Here is an 11796-nt window from a genome sequence, read left to right on the forward strand (position 1 = left end):
TGCGTCACATTATCCATGACTCAGTTCTCTGTCAAATATTTCAGTAACGCAACTTTCAATCAATGTGAACATAGGGGCATGATAAACTTCCAGTGAAGAGGATTCGGATTTGAAAGGTACTTCCAGAATTTTTTGTCATCCCTCTTATAGAATCAGAATCATGCAGAATAGAAACAGACCCGTTAGTCCAATCTGTTCACTCCGATCAGCTATCAAATCTGATCCAGTCCCATTTACCAGCATTTGGCCAATATTTCTCCTCTTTCAGATACTTTTTAAATGTGCGATTGTAACTGCCTTCACCACTTCCTCTGACAGCACTTTATGTACACACACCACTCTCTGTGTGAAACATTTAACTTCAGGTCCCTTCTAAATCATTCGCCCTCTCCCCTCCAACCTACGCTCTCCTGTTCTGGACTCCCCTACCCTGGGGAGCGGAACATGACTGTTCACAATATCCATGCCCCTGATGATTTTATTAACCTCTGTAATGTCATCCTTCAGCCTCTGACACTCCAGGGGGAAACACCGCAAACTGATCAACCTCTCCCTAAAGCTCAAACCTCCAGTCCTGGGACATCCATGTAAATATTTTCTGCAGGAAACTGAGTTGTACGCAGTATTCTTAAAGTGGCCTCACCAACATCCTGTACAGATACAACATGCCACCACAACTCCTATACTCAATGTTCTGACTGATTAAGGCAAACCTGTAAAAGTGTTCTGCATCGCACTGTCTGCATTCGACTCCACTTTCAAGGAACAATGTACCTGCAGCCCTATGTCCATTTGTTTCACAACACTCACCAGGCCCTCACCATTAAGTGTATAACTTCTGCTCACAAGCCTCCAGTCTGAAAAATACCTCTCTTCCTTCAAGCCAACTGTGACTCGCTTCTTCTGTATCCCATGTGACCGAACCTTACTAATCTGCCTACCAATCAGAATGTTATGAACATCTTGCTGAGGACCATACTGACAATGTCTACCAAACTGCCTTCATCAATCTTCTTTGTCACCTCTTCATAAAACTCAATCAAATTAATGAGACATGATTTCCCATGCAGAAAGCCATGTTGAATAACCTGATCATCCCTTGCCTTCCCAAATGTATGTAAATGCTATCCCTCAGAATCCCCTCCAACAGCTCACCCACCACCGACATCTGGCTCACCTGTCCCTTTTCTCGTCCCACTCCTCCACTGCTCACAACAAATTTTAAATGCAACAAAGTCGGTGATATGGCCGATGATATCAGTCTCAGACTGGGTCAGGGTCAGTTTTAGGAACGAATCAGGCTGGTTTCTTTAATCTGCTAAAATCGCACGTTTCTGATCCAGAGCAACATTACTCTAACTATGATGGAATGCTGAATGGCAAACTGTTTGCAAATAAAGACTCGATATTTCACGTTCTAAAAACACTGACACACAGACACACACACACACACACACACACACAAAATAAACAAAATCTCTGCAATTTCACATTGAAAGAACCTTGTCCAAATATTAGTGTAACTAATGACAAAAAGGAAAAATTGAGAGTTTGTCCAAAATGTTATTCTGCTTCTGAAGATAATTTACTCACACAGCCGCTAGCAATGGGATTTTATCCTGGGAGAGTTGGATTTGGCTGAATTCCCTTTGCATTAGGCAGTCAGGAGGTTCCAGGTTAGCACAGTGGCTCAGTAGTTCGTACTGTTCCATCACAGCATCAGGGACATGGGTTCAATTCCAGCCTCGGGCGACTATCTGCGTGGAGTTTGCATCTTCTCCCATGGTCTGCGTGAGCTTCTGATGGGTGCTCCTGTTTCCGCCCAAAGCTGTATAATTCAAGTGGATTGGTCAAATAGACCATGCTGTTCAGCGATTTCTACTTCAGGTGCAATAGTCAGTGGTAACTGTAAGGGCATGAGAAGGTTACTCTTTGGAGGGTTAGTATGGACTTGTTGGGCCGAAGGGCTTGTTTCCACACTGCAGGGAATTTACAAAAATAAGAATGGTAACGATGACAGTAGAGCTTTGTTTTAGCTCGTACACGTTACTGTGATGGGGAGTAATGAAGGAGAGAGAGTGCAATAGGCCGTTTCTTCTCGGGTAGATGACGTTTTCTCCCTCTCTGAGTTGAATCACACAATAATGTCATTCTCTCCCAAACTGGACCATGTGAGGTCTCCTTGTACATTGTCCAAACTATGTCTCCATCACATTCCCTGTTCCATGTCGGTGCATCATTGCTGCTGTCATACACAGAGCCATACCCTTAGCAGAAAATGGTCTCGGTCGATTTGAAGATATGTTTATATGGCCCTGTGTCATTACAAATAAAATGTTTAATGTATTCAGAATACATAGAACATGGAACATAGAACAGTCCAGCACAGAACAGCCCACCATGTTGTGCCGACCATTGATCCTCATGTAAGCACCCTCAGATTTCTGTGACCATATGCATATCCAGCAGTCTCTTAAATGTCCCCAATGACCTCGCTTCCACAACTGCTGCTGGCAACGCATTCCATACTCTCACAACTCTCTCTGTAAAGAACCAACCTCTGACATCCCCTCTATACTTTCCGCCAAACAGCTTAAAACTATGACCCCTCGTGTTAGCCATTTCTGCCCTGGGAAATAGTCTCTGGCTATCAACTCTATCTATGCGTCTCATAATCTTGAATACCTCAGTTAGGTCCCCTCTCCTCCTCCTTTTCTCCAATGAAAAAATTCCGAGCTCAGTCAACCTCTCTTCATAAGATAAGCCCTCCAAACCAGGCAGCATCCTGGTAAACCTCATCTGAACCCTCTCCAAAGCATCCACATCTTTCCTATAATAGGGTGACCAGAAGTGGATGCAGTATTCTAAGTGCGTTCGAACCAAAGTTTTATAGAGGTGCAACAAGATCTCACGACTCTTAAACTCAATCCTCCTATTAATGAAACCAAAACACCACAAGCTTTCTAAACAACGCTGTCCACTTGGGTGGCCATTTTAAGGGATCTATGTACCTGCACACCAAGATCTCTCTGTTCCTCCACACTGCCAAGAATCCTATCCTTAATCCTGTACTCAGCTTTCAAATTCGACCTTCCAAAATGCATCACCTTGCATTTATCCAGGTTGAACTCCATCTGCCACATCTCAGCCCATCTCTGCATCCTGTCAATGACCCGTTGCAGCCTAGAACAGCCCTCTATACTGTCAAAGACACCTCAACTTTGATGGCATCTGCAAACTTGCTGACTCATTCTTCAATCCCCTCACGAATTCATTAAAAAAATTACAAAAAGTAGAGGCCCAAGGACAGAGCCCTGTGGAACAGCACTCACCACAGACTTCCAGGCAAATTATTTTCCTTCCACTATCACTCGCTGTCTTCTGCTTGTCAGCCAATTCTGTATCCAGACAGCTAACACAGATACCTGTGTTAAAATGAATGTTTTATTTTAGCAAATACAGAAATTGCTGGAAAAGCTCGGCAGGTCTGTCAGCATCCAGATGCCTTTTACATGCTGTATTTGTACCAGCCTCCACCACTTCCTCTGGCAGCTCATTCCATACACACACCACCCTCTGTGTGAAAAGGTGCCCATAGGCCTCTTCAAAATCTTTCCCCTCTCACTTTCCACCAATGTCCTCAAGTTTTGGACGCCCCCAGCCTGGGGAAAAACCTTGACTACAAACCCTATCCATGACCGTTCTGATTTTATAAACCTTTACTGCTGCGAAATGTGACTTTAATCAACACGAATGGCTGTACTTTCAATAATCCTGGGCCGAAATGCTGACATTCAACACCCACACCTGTTCTTTCTCCATCAAGTCACAATTCTAAACCAGTTTAATCAGTTTGTTCAGATATATTAGGAGACACTTCTGTGGGATTTACACCTAGACCTTTGTGCCCAGAGGTAGGGACACCAGCACCACTCGACAATACCCATAAAGCTGTAACATTATTCTTCTGTGTGTTTGTTCATCAGCCTGTTATGACATGCTGTGACATACCTCTGCAACAGGCAGGACATGAATCCACACCTTCTGGTCCAGTGCTAGGAACACCACCAAACAATTTCAGGAAATGGAATCAAACCCAGAGCCATGGCTCAGAGACAGGGACACTACCCACTACACTATTATACCCAGATTTTGGGTCATATTTTAAGGGGCCGGTGTGGATTTATTATAATCAGGTTACCATTACTGAACTACACAAAACATTTTGTTTTGTTAAACAAGTGCAAGATCGAAATTAACTATGAACATCTTTAATCGCTATTATCTGTAATCTGCAATATTTGGGAAAGAAATCCTGCAGACATACTCTGTCCAATGAAGGGTCTCAAATAGTTATTTATTACTGAACACCAGACACGGAGAAAGACCCTAATTTCTGGTCCCAAAACACCGATCAGTATAACCCAACTCTCACGTGTGTCTGCCCTCGGCCTAAAACCATGAAATTATACTAGGCCGCTGATTACTGTCCAGCCTCTCCTCCCCACTGACTGTTTCTGCAATCTGTCCCTCCTCCCTCTAACCACACAAGGCAACCCAAGCTCAGGGTCTTTGTGAAAATCAAGGCCGGAGTGTGCAGGCCTCCTGGAGAGGGAGAGGCATTTTAAAATTAAACGGGGAAGGTGAGGAGGTGGTAATATCACTCACTGGTCGAGGCGTGGCAGATGGATTTTTGTTTGGATTAATGCGAGGTATTGGATTTGGTTAATCAACAATAGAAGGACTTATACAATTAAATGTAGGCCTTTGGCAGTGTTGTAGAACAGAGACCTCGGCCATCAGGTATAATTCTTTAAAAGTTGCATCTCATATAAATAATGTGGTTAAGAAGGTGTTTAACACACTTGTCTTCAATTGTCAGACCTTTGAGTATCGGAATTGGGACGTCATGTTGTGGTTGTACAGGACATTGGTGAGACTTCTTCCGGAATACTGTGTCCAGTCTGGTCATCCCGCCCGCTCATTCCATAGGCACACCACCCTCTGGGTGAAACAGCTGCCCTTAGGTCACTTTTAAATGTTTCCCCCTCTTACCTTACAACTATGTCCTCTAGTTTTGGTCTCCACTACCCTTATAAAATACATTGACTATTCACTTTGATATCATTGACCTTGATATTATTAAGCTGGAAAGAGTTCAGAAGAGTTTAACCTGGATGTTGCTGGAAATGGAGGGATTGAGCTATAAGGAGACTCTGAATAGGCTGGGACATTTTTCACTGGAGAGTATGAGATGGAGGGGCAACTTTGCCGAGGTTTATAAAAGGATAAGGGGTACAGATAAGCTGAAGGGCTGAGGTTTGTTCCCTAAAGTTGGGGATTCAAAACTGAGGGATATTTTAAGGTGCGAGGAAAAAAGATTTACAAAAGTCAGGAAGGTTAATTATTTTAGACAGAAGCTTGCTTGTGTGTAGAATGTACTTGCGGAGGAAGTGGTGAAAACAGGGACAGTAATAACGTTTAAAGACATTTAGATCAGTCCATGGATAAGACATCAGTTTGGATGGTGCTGTGAGCAGCTGCCCTCTCCCTCCCCGTCTCTGAATGAATCCCTGTTGGTTTTCACCCTCTGCCAATGCCTTTGCCGTGGCGTATGGAGGCCAGCAGAGGGTGGCATTGCATCACTTTCAGCACCATAGAGGTTGCTAGCCCTGCCCCACACAGAGACACACAGATGCACACACAGCAATTGTTAGGACACAGCATAGATCTCATCTGGTAATTTAAGCTAAACATAAATAAATGCTCAATTCGCCTCATAAACTGTTAAAATATGAGTGACAGAGAACTCCCAAATTCCACTGTTTAAATAAAAACAACAATGTAGTTTTTAACACTGAAAGTGAACTGAAAGACCCTCTATCTCTTAACTGCTTATAACCCGTCTCCAGCTCTACAGCAATATACTGTTTCTGGGTCTGCCATCCTCTCATATCACAGGTACTTGTAAGCTCTCAGTTCAGAGCAGCATTCACTCTCTCTTAAAGGTACAGTACACACTTTCACCTTCATCCCATTATACCCTGGTGAATATCGATAAGGGGAACCTATCCGGATTTCTCTTGCTCTGTTGTTTGTTAATATTTCATCTACTCTGTCTCGTATATGTCAGGATTCTTGTTGCTCCATTGACAGTATGTCAGTATTCGACTCTGTCCGTGGGAATATATCAGTATTTCACTTGCTCACACTCCTGTGTGTGGGCCAGGATTTCAGTTGTTTCATGGGGACTGTGACACTGTGACAATCTTAATGTTTGTAAATGGTACCAAACCTGCAAGAATTGTAAAGTCTATGCAGGACAGTGTGGAACTCTAACAGGACAGTGACACGCTGGTAGACGGGGATCAATGCAGAGCAGTGTGAGGTGATGCACTTTGGTATGAAAGATAAAGAAAGACAGTTTAACACAGGCTTTGCCATTATAAAGGGGCTGCAGGAACAGAGAGCGCTGCGTGTATATGAGCAGAGTATTGAAGATGTCAGGACAAGCGGGGAGAGCAGTAACTCTCACGGATTAGTTTCAGTATCTGAGGTGTTTACAGGCGGAGGTGTAGGAGGAAGTCTCCGTGCTCCTTTCCTGGGAGGTGGTGGTGACGATGTGCTGTGAGCCCACCCTCCTGCCCCCCGAGACCGTGGGGATTCCATTTGTACCAGCTCGACACGGAAGGGAGATGGCATCAGGGCCACAGCTTCTAAGTTGTGCCGGGGGGAAAGGGAGCTGCCAGTGGGTTTAAAGTGAGAATTGCCCTTCACTGAACATTGTTCCTTACTCGGTCGGTGGGACGTGGATGTGTCAGAATCCCCACACGAGGCTTCCAGGTCGTACCAGAGTGCTCCCCACATGGTGGGGGAAAGGGGGTGAGGGAATGGATATTGGGCACTCCACCACCCGGCTTGGCCCTTTCTGTCCTATTCCAGTCTGTTTCTCCTGGAATGGGAAGAAAGGAGGGAGTGAGGATGGGAGTGGGTGGCCCTGTTGTCAGTTCAGGTGTACATGGGGGACATGGGGAGAGGTTCGGATGGAGTCAGTCCACAGTGTTGTATCCATGGAATGTTATTTGTGTGAGGGGTAAAGTGGAGGGAGGGAGTGAGAGAGCGGGAGAGAAAGAGGGAGAGAGAGGGAGAGAGCGAGCGGAAGAGGGGGGAGAGAGAGAGAGAGTGCGGTGGTGGGGTGGGGGGGGGGGTGGGTAGAGGGAAGGTGCCATAACAGATATACAGTGAGCGTGAAGGAGCAGAGAGAATATGGCGACCCTTATCCTGACAGATCGGAGAAGGTTATTGATGCTTGTCCTGTATTGCTGGACATTTCTTCAGACTGCAGATACTGCACTGGGTGGTGAGCTCAGACCATGCTCGGTGGGTCTGGTGGTGTGGCCCATTCTGGGAAGAGAATGGTTCCCCTCTGTACTAGCCCATCCACCATGACCTCCGTGCCCCGGTCGACAAACCGTGGTGTAATTGCCCCTTACCTGTCATGCTCTGGGTAAACTGTGTAGGGCAGCTTCAAGCTGAGAAAGGTCAACCGTGTGCCCATTGGTCTTTTAAAGATGTCACCAGTGCCAGGGATCACAGAATATCCAGGTGTATCCGGGCGATGATGGGTGGGAGAATCGGGCTGATATTGAATGAGAGGAACACCATGGGGTGGGGTGGGTAGTTAATGAGGTGATTCTGATAAGATAGCACCAGGAAATTAGCACAGCCTCGTGCGGATGATTCCTGTCACACTCAATGCACTGAGAGAAATTGTCAGAATAAGTATTGGACTCTGTTGAATACAATCCCATTTACAAAGCTATAGAACAAATGTTCATCCAAAACTCTCCATCATCTGACCACACACCAGTATCCCTTTTTCCCAACTTTCCTGGGAAGACTGGTTCATGTTACAGGATACTATCGAAGTGTCTATATTTCAGCATTCTGAAAACTGGGAACACATCCTTCCATGACACCGTATCTCAGTCTCCCCCTCTCTGTCTATATCCCAAACCTCTCCCGTGTGGTGATATTTAAACTGATACCCCCACCATCTCTCTCTGGCAGTGATCTTCACACCCACAGCACTCCCTTATCATGGCACAATGGAGATATGGAGCTATAAATGGATGGGAGCTGAACACCGTGTCATTTCCAGCATGGGCTGCAAGTTTCCCCACACTGGGCAGGGATCTAACACAGTGTTACTGAGCAGTGCACTGGGGTGGTGTACACAGTCCTACATGCTAGGAGGGTAACTGCTCCTGGGTTACAGATCAATGCACTGGGGTGTTGTACACTGTCCTACATGCTGGGAGGGTAACTGCTCCTGGGTTACAGATCAATGCACTGGGGTGGGGTCCACAGTCCTACACGTTGGGAGGGTAACTGCTCCTGGGTTACAGATCAATGCACTGGGGTGGTGTGCACAGTCCTACATGCTGGGAGGGTAACTGCTCCTGGGTTACAGATTAATTCACGGGTGATCACTGCACAGGTCTCTGTGCTGGTCCGACTGTCTGACTGAGGTTTAAGATTATGCAATGATGTGGTTAGTGCAGCTCCCCGTGCTGGACAGGTATGTAGCCTGTGCACAGTACATCATGTTGGTGGGGTGGTTCGGGGAGAAAGGAGATGGACAGGTCAAGGGGTTACCTGATATTCTATAACTGACATTTCCCGGAACGTTCTATCCCCGACATTCTATAACTGACATTCTCCGGAACTTTCTGTCCCTGACATTCTATAACTGACATTCTCCGGAACTTTCTGTCCCTGACATTCTATAACTGATATTCCCCGGAACGTTCTGTCCCTGACATTCTATAGCTGACATTCCCCGGAACGTTCTGTCCCTGACATTCTATAACTGACATTCCCCGGAACGTTCTGTCCCTGACGTTGTTTGTTTGTGAACGGCCGGACGTCAGTGAATTGAACAAACGATAAGATCCCGAGGGAAGAGATCCCGTTCCAGGGAGAAGGAGACACTGTTCCGAAGGCCCCTCAGGCAGTTAAAGGGGTGAATATGTTTTCCCTGCATTTACATTTCTCACGACACAGGATCGACCACAATTTAGACCAAAATACAGGAAATTCCCAACTCCGTTTGTCTTCAGGAAACTGGGACAGAATCCTTCAGGACAGCAACGTTTCCACGCTCCGTATTAGGAACTGGGAAGGAGTGACCTGTGTCTGCTCTCGAGTGATCAAGTGTGTGGGGATGTTCTAGAAACCATCTGTCCTCGGTGTGTTTGGGGAGGGAGGGTTTCTTGTGGTTTATGACACGTTTTTGTCAGTAATTCCGACCTTCCCATTTGTTATTCCAGCTCCAATTATTTTCGTAAATCCCTGAATACAGGGACACATTTGAAAATCTCACTGTGTCCCCGATCAAACGGGGTCCCTTTGCCTCCAGGCTGATGGATAATGGGTTTGTTTTCCTTCCTCACAGTTAACGTAGTGACCATCCACGTCCTGCTTTATAAAGATTGTGGATTGTCTCCATGTGTCAGACGTTACCTGGGGGCCATGGCAGCGGCGGATCTCCTGGTCATTATCCTCGACCTGATCCTGAGACACATTCCCATTGTTTATTGGGAACAGTTTTATTTCCTGGAGTACTCCGTCCCCGTGTGTAATATCCACGCCGTCCTGCTTTATGCAGCCACTGACTGCTCGGTCTGGTTCACCGTCACTTTCACCTTTGATCGGTTTGTGGCCATTTGTTGCCAGAAGCTGAAAAGTAAATATTGCAGTGAGAAAACGGCGGCTGTGGTTCTGGGAGCAGTGACTGTGCTGAGCTGTTTAAAGAACATTTTCTGGTATTTTATGCTCACGGCTCGGTATCGGCTGGGGAACGACCCCTGGTTTTGTGATGTAACAGACGCTGTTCAATGGTCCAGTGTCTGGGTCACAATCGAGTCCCTCCACCACATTCTAACCCCGGGGGTCCCATTTCTCCTGATTCTGCTGCTCAATGTTCTCACCGTCAGACACATTTTAGTGACCAGCAGAGCCCGCAGGAGACTCCGCGCTCACACCAATGGGGACGCTCAGTCTGACACTGAAATGAGAAACCGAAAAAAATCCATCATTTTACTGTTTGTGATCTCGGCCAATTTCATCCTGTTATGGTCAACGTTAATGCTGTATTCTATATGGAACCGGATATCTTGGATTGTGGATACCCCTCTGTATCTCGATGCCTTTGTGCAGGAATTGGGCTTCATGCTGCAGCTCCTCAGTTGCTGCACAAACACCGCGATTTATGCCGTGACCCAGACTAAGTTCAGGCAGCAGCTGAAGAATGTGCTGAAATATCCCTTCACCCAAATCCATCCATCCATCAAATTCCCTCATTAATCACACCATCCGGGATTTTCTCATTTCAGTTCAGTGTTTCAGCGATGGAGCAGCCTGTCGCTATGGTAACAGACTGAGGGGAGTGCTGGTTTGTCCCTCCTTATCCCACAGGGGGGTTACAGGGAAACATTTCAATGTTTCTCACAACTCAGGGGCCAGTGAGAAAAGGCACCATCCCACTGACTGTATCCATCACTTCCATTTGTAACCAATAAAAATGCTGATTAAAGCGTGCCGAGCAGCAGAGTGACCGATGTTGTTGTGTGTCTTTGTGTTGGAGAAGCTGAGCTGGAGAGAGACAGACTCAGCCCCAAGTCCTGGTCCTCAGGGAAGGGGAGGGCACCGCGCCCTGAGCTCAGGAGCTGGGTTAACTCCCTCTGTTCCCCCCACTGGGCCTGGCCTCCCCATTACCTCTCCCCTACTCTTTCTCCTCAATTCTCTCTCTCTCTCTCTCTTTCAGCACACACTCTCTTTTCCAAACCTTTCCCTCATCCCCCCCCCTCTCTCCCTCACACACACCCGCCAACCCCGGTTTCTCCACCTGCCTCCACTTTCCCTCTCCCCCTCTCTCTCTCTCATGCCATCGCAGTCTCCCTCCCACAATTCCATCTCTACCCTATTTTCCCCACCCCCACACGCAGCCTCACCCTCAAACATCCCCAGTCTCTGGGTCAGATGGAGAGGGAAGGACCAGGGAGACAGAGTGTGTCAGAGAGAGGGAGGGAGGGACAGGAGGGAGAGCGATTCAGTCAGAGAGAAACGGAGGAAGGTTGGGGGGGAGAGAGAGAGAGAGAGACTGATTGAGGGGGGTCAAGAGTGAGAGATGGTGGAGGGAAAGTGAAGGAACGGGGGGAGAGAGAGGGGGCAAGGGAGAGATAGGGTGAGATAGGGGAGGGCGAGAGATGGGACGGAGGGAGGGGAGGGAATGTCAAGAGGGAGGGAGAGGCCGAAAGAGGGGATGGGAGAGAGAGGGAGCACGAGAGAGGGGGAGGAAAAGGGAGAGGGAGAGGGAGAGGGCGAGGGCGAGGGCGAGAGAGGGGAGGGTGGTAGGGGAGGGAGAGAGAGAGGGGAGAGGTTGAGAGAGGGGAGGATGAGATAAGGAAGTGAGGGAGGGGAGGGCAAGAGAGAGGAGCACGAGAGGTAGGGAGAGTGAGAGAGGGGGGAGGGGAGAGAGGGGGAGGGCGAGAGACGGGAGTGCGAGAGAGGAGGAGGGCGAGAGAGGAGGAGGGCGAGAGAGGAGGAGGGCGAGAGAGGAGGAGGGCGAGAGAGGGGTGAGGGTGAGAGAGGAGGAGGGCGAGAGAGGAGGAGGGCGAGAGAGGAGGAGGGCGAGAGAGGGGAGATCGAGTGAGGAGAGGGAAGGGAGGGAGGGCGAGATGGTGGGAGGGCGAGAAAGTGGGGAGGTCGAGAGAGGGGAGTGAGAGAGAGGAG

General features: G+C 47.6%; 1 long non-coding RNA gene across 1 annotated transcript; it reads right to left on the bottom strand.

Moving 5' to 3' along the window:
• Positions 1–1531: 1531 nt before the first annotated feature.
• LOC132813932 (uncharacterized) lies at positions 1532–9738 on the bottom strand. The gene is made up of 3 exons (XR_009644218.1): positions 9526–9738; positions 3333–3425; positions 1532–2315 (listed from the first exon to the last, which is right to left on the bottom strand). It is a non-coding gene; the product is annotated as an uncharacterized LOC132813932 (long non-coding RNA).
• Between the last annotated feature and the right edge of the window lie 2058 nt (positions 9739–11796).

This window comes from Hemiscyllium ocellatum, unplaced genomic scaffold (assembly GCF_020745735.1).
Source record: "Hemiscyllium ocellatum isolate sHemOce1 unplaced genomic scaffold, sHemOce1.pat.X.cur. scaffold_546_pat_ctg1, whole genome shotgun sequence".
Lineage (NCBI taxonomy): Eukaryota > Metazoa > Chordata > Chondrichthyes > Orectolobiformes > Hemiscylliidae > Hemiscyllium > Hemiscyllium ocellatum.